The sequence below is a fragment of the Hordeum vulgare genome, chromosome 5H, assembly GCF_904849725.1.
Source record: "Hordeum vulgare subsp. vulgare chromosome 5H, MorexV3_pseudomolecules_assembly, whole genome shotgun sequence".
NCBI classification, from domain to species: Eukaryota; Viridiplantae; Streptophyta; class Magnoliopsida; order Poales; family Poaceae; genus Hordeum; species Hordeum vulgare.
This window is the reverse complement of record NC_058522.1, coordinates 409,450,716-409,459,622: the sequence shown is the minus strand read 5'-3', so window position 1 is coordinate 409,459,622 and position 8,907 is coordinate 409,450,716. Positions and strand designations below refer to the sequence as shown.

The window sequence follows — 8,907 nt, the reverse complement described above, 5'->3', positions numbered from 1 at the left end:
CTGAAGTCCAATCCCTTCTGAAAACTTGAAATACCTCAAGATTCTCTTAACTGCAGTCAATGAGTGGTTCTAGGTTAATGCAAATATTGGCATACCTTGTTTACTGAATAAGAAATATCAGGTCGTGTGAGTGTCAAATATTGCAAAGCACCTACAATACTTCTGTAATTTGTTGCATCTTCTGGCCCAAGTATTTCTCCATTTTCAAGTGTAAGTTTTCCTGAAGTTGAGATTGGTGTACTCACAAGCTTGCAGTTTTCCAGTCCGACTCTTCTGAGTATATCAGTGGTGTACTTTTCCTGTGTGAGTAGTATACCAACCTTTATTGGTTTTACCTCTATACCAAGAAAATAATGAAGATCACCCAAGTCCTCGAGTGCAAACTCCAACTTCAGATCCTTAAGAAAACAAGTAGTAGCATCTGAGTTTAAACTAGCAACAATTATATCATCAACATACACAAGCACAAAGATGGTGATGTTATTTTTATTGTAGAAGAATAGTGAGGTGTCTGCCTTGGATGGAGTGGACCCAAGATTTTGTAACTGCATGCTGAACCTAGAGTACCAAACTCTTGGGGCCTGTTTCAGACCATACAGAGCCTTGTCCAATTTACAAACATAATGTGGTGTGCGATGATCCCCATATCCTGGTGGTTGCCGCATGAACACTTCTTCCTCAAGAACATCATGAAGAAACACATTATGAACATCTAGCTGTATTAGACTCCAACCTCTAGAAATAGCAATCGACAATACAAGTCGAATAGTAGATGATTTAACAACAGGACTGAAAGTATCTTCATAATCAATCCCAAACCTTTGCTTATACCCTTTAGCAACTAACCTGGCCTTGGATATGTCTATGCTTCCATCAGATTTTCTTTTTATCAATAACATTGTTACTACTCTTTGGGCGTACTAGGTGCCAAGTTTTATTTTGCATGACAACATTATATTCAATATCCATAGCTTCTTTCCAATATTGATCAGCAAGGGCATCATGCAAATCTATTGGTTCGCTGGAAGTGGTAAGAAAAGCACGTTTAACTTTGTCATACCTTATTGTGCCATCATTATATTTCTTTTCTTTGGTAATACCTGAATGAGATCTGGTATGCCGACGAGGAAGAACAACTTGACAAGTTTCTGGCATATCAGATGTTGATGGAGAAACAACACCTTCTGCTGCACCTTCTGGAGGAGACACTGAAATATTACTCGTCTGCCGATGATCTTCGTTGCCCACTGAGTCACTCCCACCAGCGCTGGTGGACACCATCAGATTAGAGCTGTCGGCCACCAGCTCCTGAATGTTGCATGGCGGCGCAGGGGAGATATCCTCCCGAGGCAGTGCGCCAGGAGACCCAGCCGGGCTGCTGCAACCAGCCTCAAAACACCCATCTGCTGAAGGTTGCATAGGAGAAGCAGCAGGAGATATTGTGCCTAGTGCTTTGTCCACATCCCTACTTGTGGAAGAATGAAATGATTCTACACATATATCGAAAACACAATTGTCTATGGATTTGTCCACATGATCAGCTGTATGTAATTCACCCCCGTGATCATGATCTGAAAGGAGTGCTATTTCAGCATGAAGAAGAGCCCCGGCATTAGGGTGAAGCTTGGTAAAAGGAAAGAGAGTTTCATCAAAAACCACATCACGAGAGATATAGATACGTCCGGTTCCAATCTCTAGACATTTGTATCCCTTGTGGAGATTACTATAACCAATGAAGACACATTGAGTAGAACACAATTCTAGTTTGTGGCGATTATATGGACGCAGGTTAGGATAACAAGCGCACACAAAGATTTTGAGGAAATTATAGCTGGGTTTTTTATGATACAAACGCTCTAGAGGAGTAGAATTGCCAATGAATTTGCTAGGAAGACGATTGATAAGATATGTGGCAGTAATGAATGCTTCATCCCAATATTTGAGTGGCATTGAGGCATGAGCAAGAAGAGATAAACCAACCTTGACAGTATGATGGTGTTTGCGCTCGGCAGAGCCGTTTTGTTGTTGTGCATGAGGACAAGAGACATGATGTTGGATGCCAATGTCACGGAAGAATGAGTTGAGCTTCTCATACTCACCTCCCCAGTCACTTTGGACTCTGAGAATGTTCTTGTTAAAGTGTCATTCAACAAGTTTCTGAAACTCTTGGAAGACAAAAAAACTTCAGATTTAAACTTAAGCAAATAAATCCAAGTAAATTTGTTGTAATCATCAATGAAGCTAACATAATATTTTTTTTCCTCCAAAAGAATCTCTGGCATGACCCCATACATTAGAAAAAGTGAGATCTAAAGGATCATGAGACACACTATATGACTTTGGATAAGGAAGTTGGTGACTCTTGGCACATCGACAAGCTTCACAAACACACTCACTAATGACACTATGTGACAATGGAAGATTGTCTTTATTAACTATTTGTTTGACGATGACTGATGATGGATGTCCTAATCTTTGATGAAACCTTGCCAAGGAGGGCTTGATGACGGAGTACACTTGACGATGCTTGCGACTAAAGGCTCCAGATGTAATGGGATAGAGTCCTGCAATGCATCTACCGTGATGAAGGAGTTCCCTCATTGCTCGGTCCTTTGTTAAAAAAGTAACGAGGGTGAGTCTCAAATAAGACATTATTATCGGTGGCTAAGCGAGACATAGATGCAATATTTTTATCAACTTGAGGTACATGAAGAACATCTTTGAGAACAAAATCACGTTTAAGAGTAGGGGAATTAATGAAAGCTTGACCGTTGTGACAGATATCCATACCTCCACTACTTGCTGTGTGAATCTGGTCGTTGCCAAGGTACTTCTCACTAACCGCAAGCTGCTCTAACTCGCTTGTCACATGATCTGTTGCACCAGAGTCAACATACCAAGCTCCATCTCCTCCTTGTTCACGTGTAGCTGCAGCCGCATGACGATCTTCAGGGACATAATCTTCGTCATACCTGTGCCAGCAATCCATGACTTCATGGTCTGGCTTCTTGCAGAGTTGGCACCGAGGGCGACCACGGGAGGAGGAGGCCCGGCTATTGTTGTCGTTGAAGTCGCCCCCTCCTGTGTTACTGTTGTAACCACCTTCTGCTAAACGAGGCTCGCCCTTATGAGCGCCACGCCCAGGGCCTCCGCCGCGGTTTTGCCCCTCGTTGCCGTGCCCACGGCCTCGACCACGGCTGGCAGAGTTTGCAGAGGACTGACGCATGTTGGTACCATGAAGGAGACTGGGGCAGACATCGAAGCTCAGGAGCTGGCTGTACAATTCTTGAACACCCACTAGCTCAACCGAGCCGCAAGCGCTGAAACGACAGGGTTGTATTCTAGGTCGAGACCAGCAAGGATCTTTGCGGTGATATCTGCATCAGATAGTGCGACTCCGGTGCAGGCAATCTCGTATGTGAGGCTTTTAATCTTACCAAGATATTCATCCATGGTAAGGTTACCTTTTTGCAGATTTGTAAGCTCGATCCTGGTGTTGATAGCGTGTGCTTGACTTTGGGCAGCAAACATGGCATGGATGGCAATCCAAACTTCGGCCGGCTTCTGTAGCATAACGACATGTGAAAGAATCTCACGAGAAAGCGAACCCATCAGATATCCTTGGAGGTGTTGCTGTTGTGCGTACCAGACGGATTGTGCATAGTTGGCGACTCGCTCTTCCTTGCCGTCCTTGGTAATGGTGAAAGTGGCCGGCAGTGCCAGGTTTCTCCCATCGAGGTGGTGCTCCATCTGTGCGCCCTTGATTTGAGGAAGCACAATGGCCTTCCATAGAAGGAAATTTCCCCTCGAAAGCTTCTCCTTTGGTGGCGGTCCGAGAGCAACTTGGGTGGTGCTGGAGGATGAGGCGAAGGTGGAAGATGATGTGGTGGTGAGCGCACCCATGGTGCTGGGTGCCATGTCTGCTTCGGTGGTGGACATGTTCTCGGCAGGAGGGGTAAGCTAGATGCGATCTTCGATCTATTAGGAAGAGGCTCTGATTACCATATAAGATAGGTTGGAAGCGTTTAACCCTTTGTCTCGGGCCACATTGGTATATATTGGGCAATTGCCTTGGCTTACAAGAAAGAGATCGATCAAGAGATTGATTAGGATTACATAAGTAGGTTTGAGAGAGAGAGAGAGACCGAAGAGAGGAAGAGATAGAGAAATATTACATGGTTTAAAGTAATTTCCTATCTCTACACAACTTATTCTAACACCGAGCACATCTTCAAGCGTGACCAGGAGTCCTGGAGTGACTTTGATGAATAGATACGCTAGATAACTTATAATGTGACAACTTATAATGGTCATTCATTTTGCAATTCTTGAGCATTAGAACTCATGGTCGACATGTTCCATGAGTCGGTTTTAGATAGTCTATTTTACGTTTGCAACAAATGCTTCAGTACCTTCCTGGATAGTAGTTAATGCCTACTAGCAATCCAACCCACATGATATCCATGTGTGTTATTCCATTCTTCCGAGCTATACATTCTGGTGATGCTCTTATACAATGGATTTTTCTTTATGTGGATACTAAATTTCGCTTTACAATGGTTTAAAAGAACTTTCAATTCCTCCATATACGAATACTTTTCAGGTATATGATTTGGACAAACACAAGTAATGCTAGTGACATGTATCTGCATGTTCCACTAAGCTAATTATTTTTCTCCTTCACTATAATAGAAATATTTTTTTGCATTTCTATAGGTACAAAAGAAATATTCTTCATGACTTCCCGATGATTTTAAGTAGGATCTGCATGGTGACATGTTCACTACAAATGTGACATGAGGTGATTGACAATAATGTTAATATGAGCGATTCAAGGTGCTCAATTACCTCACCTGAAACCGTAGTGTTTTCCTCCCCCTCATCTCTAGTTTTTATGGACCTTCGTCATAAGTTCGAAGAACCGTTTAGGGTTGCAAGTGGGTATGCATTATTTTTGTCGAGACCCTTTCAACATTTTATGTGTGCTCATAGATCATCCCACTGATATTTATTTGGAAAGCTTCGTATCTAGGCCAAGGTAATATTTAGTTATATACTTCTGCTAGAAATTTCCATTCTTAACTCATTTTTCAATACAGAGTCTACTTCATTTGATAATTTTTAGATCATATGAATTCATGTAGACAACTTCTCTCGTTTAGACCAGGATGAGGACCGTATGGAGAGGGACGCTGTTGAGAAACTTTATTACTAAATATTACAAATATCTCTCTGGAACATCGGCTGATAGTTCATTTTAGTTGGACGAGTCTAAAATTGATGACATCCATCAAGTCTTAGAGGCAGAAAATGATTTTTTAGCTACGATGTTCTCTGAGGAGGAAATTTGACACGTGATGTTTCATATGGAACACAACAAGGCTCCAAGGAATGATGTTTTTTGGCTGAGTTCTTTTTTTTCTCAGACATGATTAAGGTGGACTTGGTACAGTTGTTTAAACTACCGCATGCTGAAAACCTTGACATCTGTCACTTAAATTTTGGAAAATTACTCTTCTACACAAGACTCAGGATGCAAGTCATATTCAACACTATCAACTGATTTGCCTTCTAAATGTTAGTTTTAAAATCTTTACAATGGTTGCAACTAATCGGTAGAACGGGGTGGCTAACCATGTGGTGCGCCCCACTTGATGGAGTTGTTGTGCTGCACGGAACCATTCATGAGCTTCATCGGAAAAAGTTGAGCAGAGTCATCATAAAAAATGACTTAAAAAAGCCTATGATAAAGTGAGGTGGCCCTCTTTTCGGCAAACTGTCTGCATGAAGTGTTTCTCGCCAAAATAGTATTGATGGGTAGATAGTTTCATCTTTGGGGTAGTTTTTCCATTGAAGTGAATGATGATGTTCGTAAATATTTCCAGACTTGGCGGGTATGTTAGCTATTTTGTTCGATATCATGGCAGGTACGTTAGCTATTCTTGTTGAGCGTGCTAAAGTGGTTGGTCAGATTACCAATGTGATTCCCCACCTAGTAGAAGATGGCTTGTCTATTCTACAATATGTGGACCATACCATACTTTTATGGATCATGACCAAGATAAAACAAGCAACCTCAAGCTCTTATTATGTTCTTTTGAGGACCAATCAAGTTTTATAATTATTTTCCGTAAAAATGAACTTTTATGCTTTCGGTGAGGCCGCAGTTTCGGCATCCGAGTATGCTGAGATTTTTGGTTGCCAGATTGGTAAGTTCTCTATCCGGTACTTGGGTATTTTAATTCACTATCATCTTCTAACTATCGCATGGTGAAAATACGTGAAAGAGAGATTTGCGAAACAACTGGCTACCTGGAAGTTCAAACTCTTGTCTTATATGGGGCGATTGCCCTTGATCATTTCCATCCCAAGAAAATATGGTTTTATACATGTTGTCCTTCTTCCACCTACCGAAAGGGGTTTTTGCAATTTCTAATAGTGTGATAATGAATTGAATAAATATAGGCTAGCTAAGTGGTATGTGTTGTGTCGTCCTAATAGTGAAGGAGTCTTGGAATTCAAGATCTTGAGATTAAAAACATTGCCCTTCCGAGTAAATGGGTATAGAAACTACTAACTGAGAATGGAGTGTGGTAGGAAATCATTCGTAACACGTATGTGGGTTCCAAAGCTATTTCTCAACTTCAATGGAAACCAGGTGATTCACATTTTTCGTATGGTATGATGAAGGGCTAGGATTTATTTTTCCAATTGGCACTTTCTCGGTTGGGATGGATCCCAAGTTATGTTCTGGGAGGATACCTGGCTTGATGCCACTGGACTTAAGGTGCAACATCCGAGCTTGTATCTAATTGTTTGACATATATTCGTCATAATCGCTAGGTTTTGGACCAAGCAACCCTGATATTTCTTTCTGCAAGGACCTATTAGGGCCTCGCCTCGCAGCATGGAATGAATTGCTCACATGTTTGGAGCCCATTCAACTGTCAAATGAACCTGACGAGTTTCCATGGAACTTGTTTCACGGCGGGGAGTTTTCAGTAAAGTCAGATGATTGCCCATTGTGATGTTCCTATTGATAATAGAAAATTGTGGAAGCTTCCTTTGAATTTTAAACAGATGAGTGATCTTGACTAGAGATAGTCTGGCACGCCGTAACTGGGAAGGTATCAAGACTTATATCTTTTGTCAACATGAAGAGGCCATTGAACACCTTTTAGTGTAAATTTGCATGTGCAGTGCGGTCCATTATTCAAGTAACTTATAATATTTACCCCATTGTAGTGTGCATAATATATTCGGCAATTGGTTGCGGGTATTGACATACAATTTTTTCACATATTCTTGTAAAAGAGGCAACCTTAGAGCATCTCCAGCCACGCCTCCAACAGGCCCATCAAGGCCCTTTTTGTCGCCAGCGTGAAAAAACGGTCCAATCGCGTCCCCGGAAGCCTGTCTTTTGTCGGTTAGGGCCGAATTTGCTGCCGGCGGACCCATGCCAAACCCGGCGCACTGGGGGCGTCCTAGGGCACCGGGGAAAAGGTTTTGGCGCGAAATCTTTGTGGACCCGACGAGTCAGCGACTTGGCCGTCGTCGTCCTCATCGCCTCATTTTCTCGCGGGGAATCAATGTGAAGGCTGCCGACGGTCAGCCTACCATTTATTCCTCACGGGCGGTGTAGTGAAGGCATGTCCCTCCCCCTCCCGCCACACGTACGCGCGGCTGTCACCCACTCGCCGCCCACCCACGGCTATATAAGTCGTCCCTCGCCGGTGGTCACACACCTCTCTCCACAGTCCATCTCGTTCTCTCGCCATCGACGCCTCTCTCCCCCTTTTGCCGCCGACGCCCCTTTCTCCATCGATGACCATGGTCGAGCGCTACCCTGGAGACGCAGCGGCCAACGGCTTTGGCCGCCTCCACCTGCACGAGCACGAGGCCCACCTCCTCTACGAGGTAAGCCCCCGACAGCAACACGCTGTGGACGACGTACTTCGAACACAACCACGCCGAACAGCTCGCAGCCACCAACGGCGCTGAACCCCGTGGCTGCTTCAACTTCGAGGGGCGACGCCTATCGTGGAGCGTCCCTGGCCGCACGCTAGATGTCTTCCTCGAGCACATCAAGGACGGCAACTCGTCGCAGTTGGATTACCCAGCGGCCCTCCTTCTCCCGCCGCCATGGGAGTTCATGGACGTCGAGGCACATGGAGATGACGTCCTCCTCCTCGTCCGGCTCCCACTCCCATTCCTCCGGGTCACCGACGCTTCTCACCGTCAAGCCGGAGCCGCGAGTGATGTCGCTCGGGCAATGCACACGCAACGACGCCCTCGTCATCAATGAGGGCGGCGTCCCTTCTCCTTCGGCCTCCTCCTCCCGCCTCATCAAGCCGAAGACCGAGCCGACGCTCCTCCACATGAAGAAGGATCACGAGGCCATGGCCGCCGACGAGGAGACCAGCCTCAAATGGGTGTGGGAAGGTTACATCCTGCAGGAGATGGAGCGACAGCGCCGCGCCCTCGAGGAGATCGCCGCCCGGCGCCGCGGCCGCGAGGAGGGTGGTGTCATCATCCATGACAACAACGAGGAGGAGGCGCCCGGGCCATCCAACCCCGTCCGCCATGGCGACCCACGGCAGGGGTGGAGCAAGGACGGCGGCTAGGGAGACAACGACGACGACGACGATGATGGCGACTACACCAACTTCTACAAGCTCCTCAGCATGTAGAATGCTCGTTTGTTTTTCATTTTGGTTTTTAAATTATGTTTTCAATTTGTACAAATATCAATGAAAGCGCCTAGTTTGGCGAATTTGTGTCGTGTTTGGTCGAATTTTGGTTTAAAAAACGCTGCCTGGGGCGACCTTGGGGGTGGCTGGGAACCCGAGTCCCCCACGTCGATTTTATCGCCGGTTGGCCCCCATGCGACGCTATTTTAAGCCCCTC

The 8,907-nt window shown here is 45.0% G+C and overlaps 1 non-coding gene across 1 annotated transcript; it reads right to left on the bottom strand.

Annotated features, from left to right (window-relative positions):
- Positions 1–3,255: 3,255 nt before the first annotated feature.
- LOC123400546 lies at positions 3,256–3,391 on the bottom strand. Its single transcript, XR_006610779.1, has one exon. It is a non-coding gene; the product is annotated as a small nucleolar RNA Z247 (small nucleolar RNA).
- Positions 3,392–8,907: the final 5,516 nt, after the last annotated feature.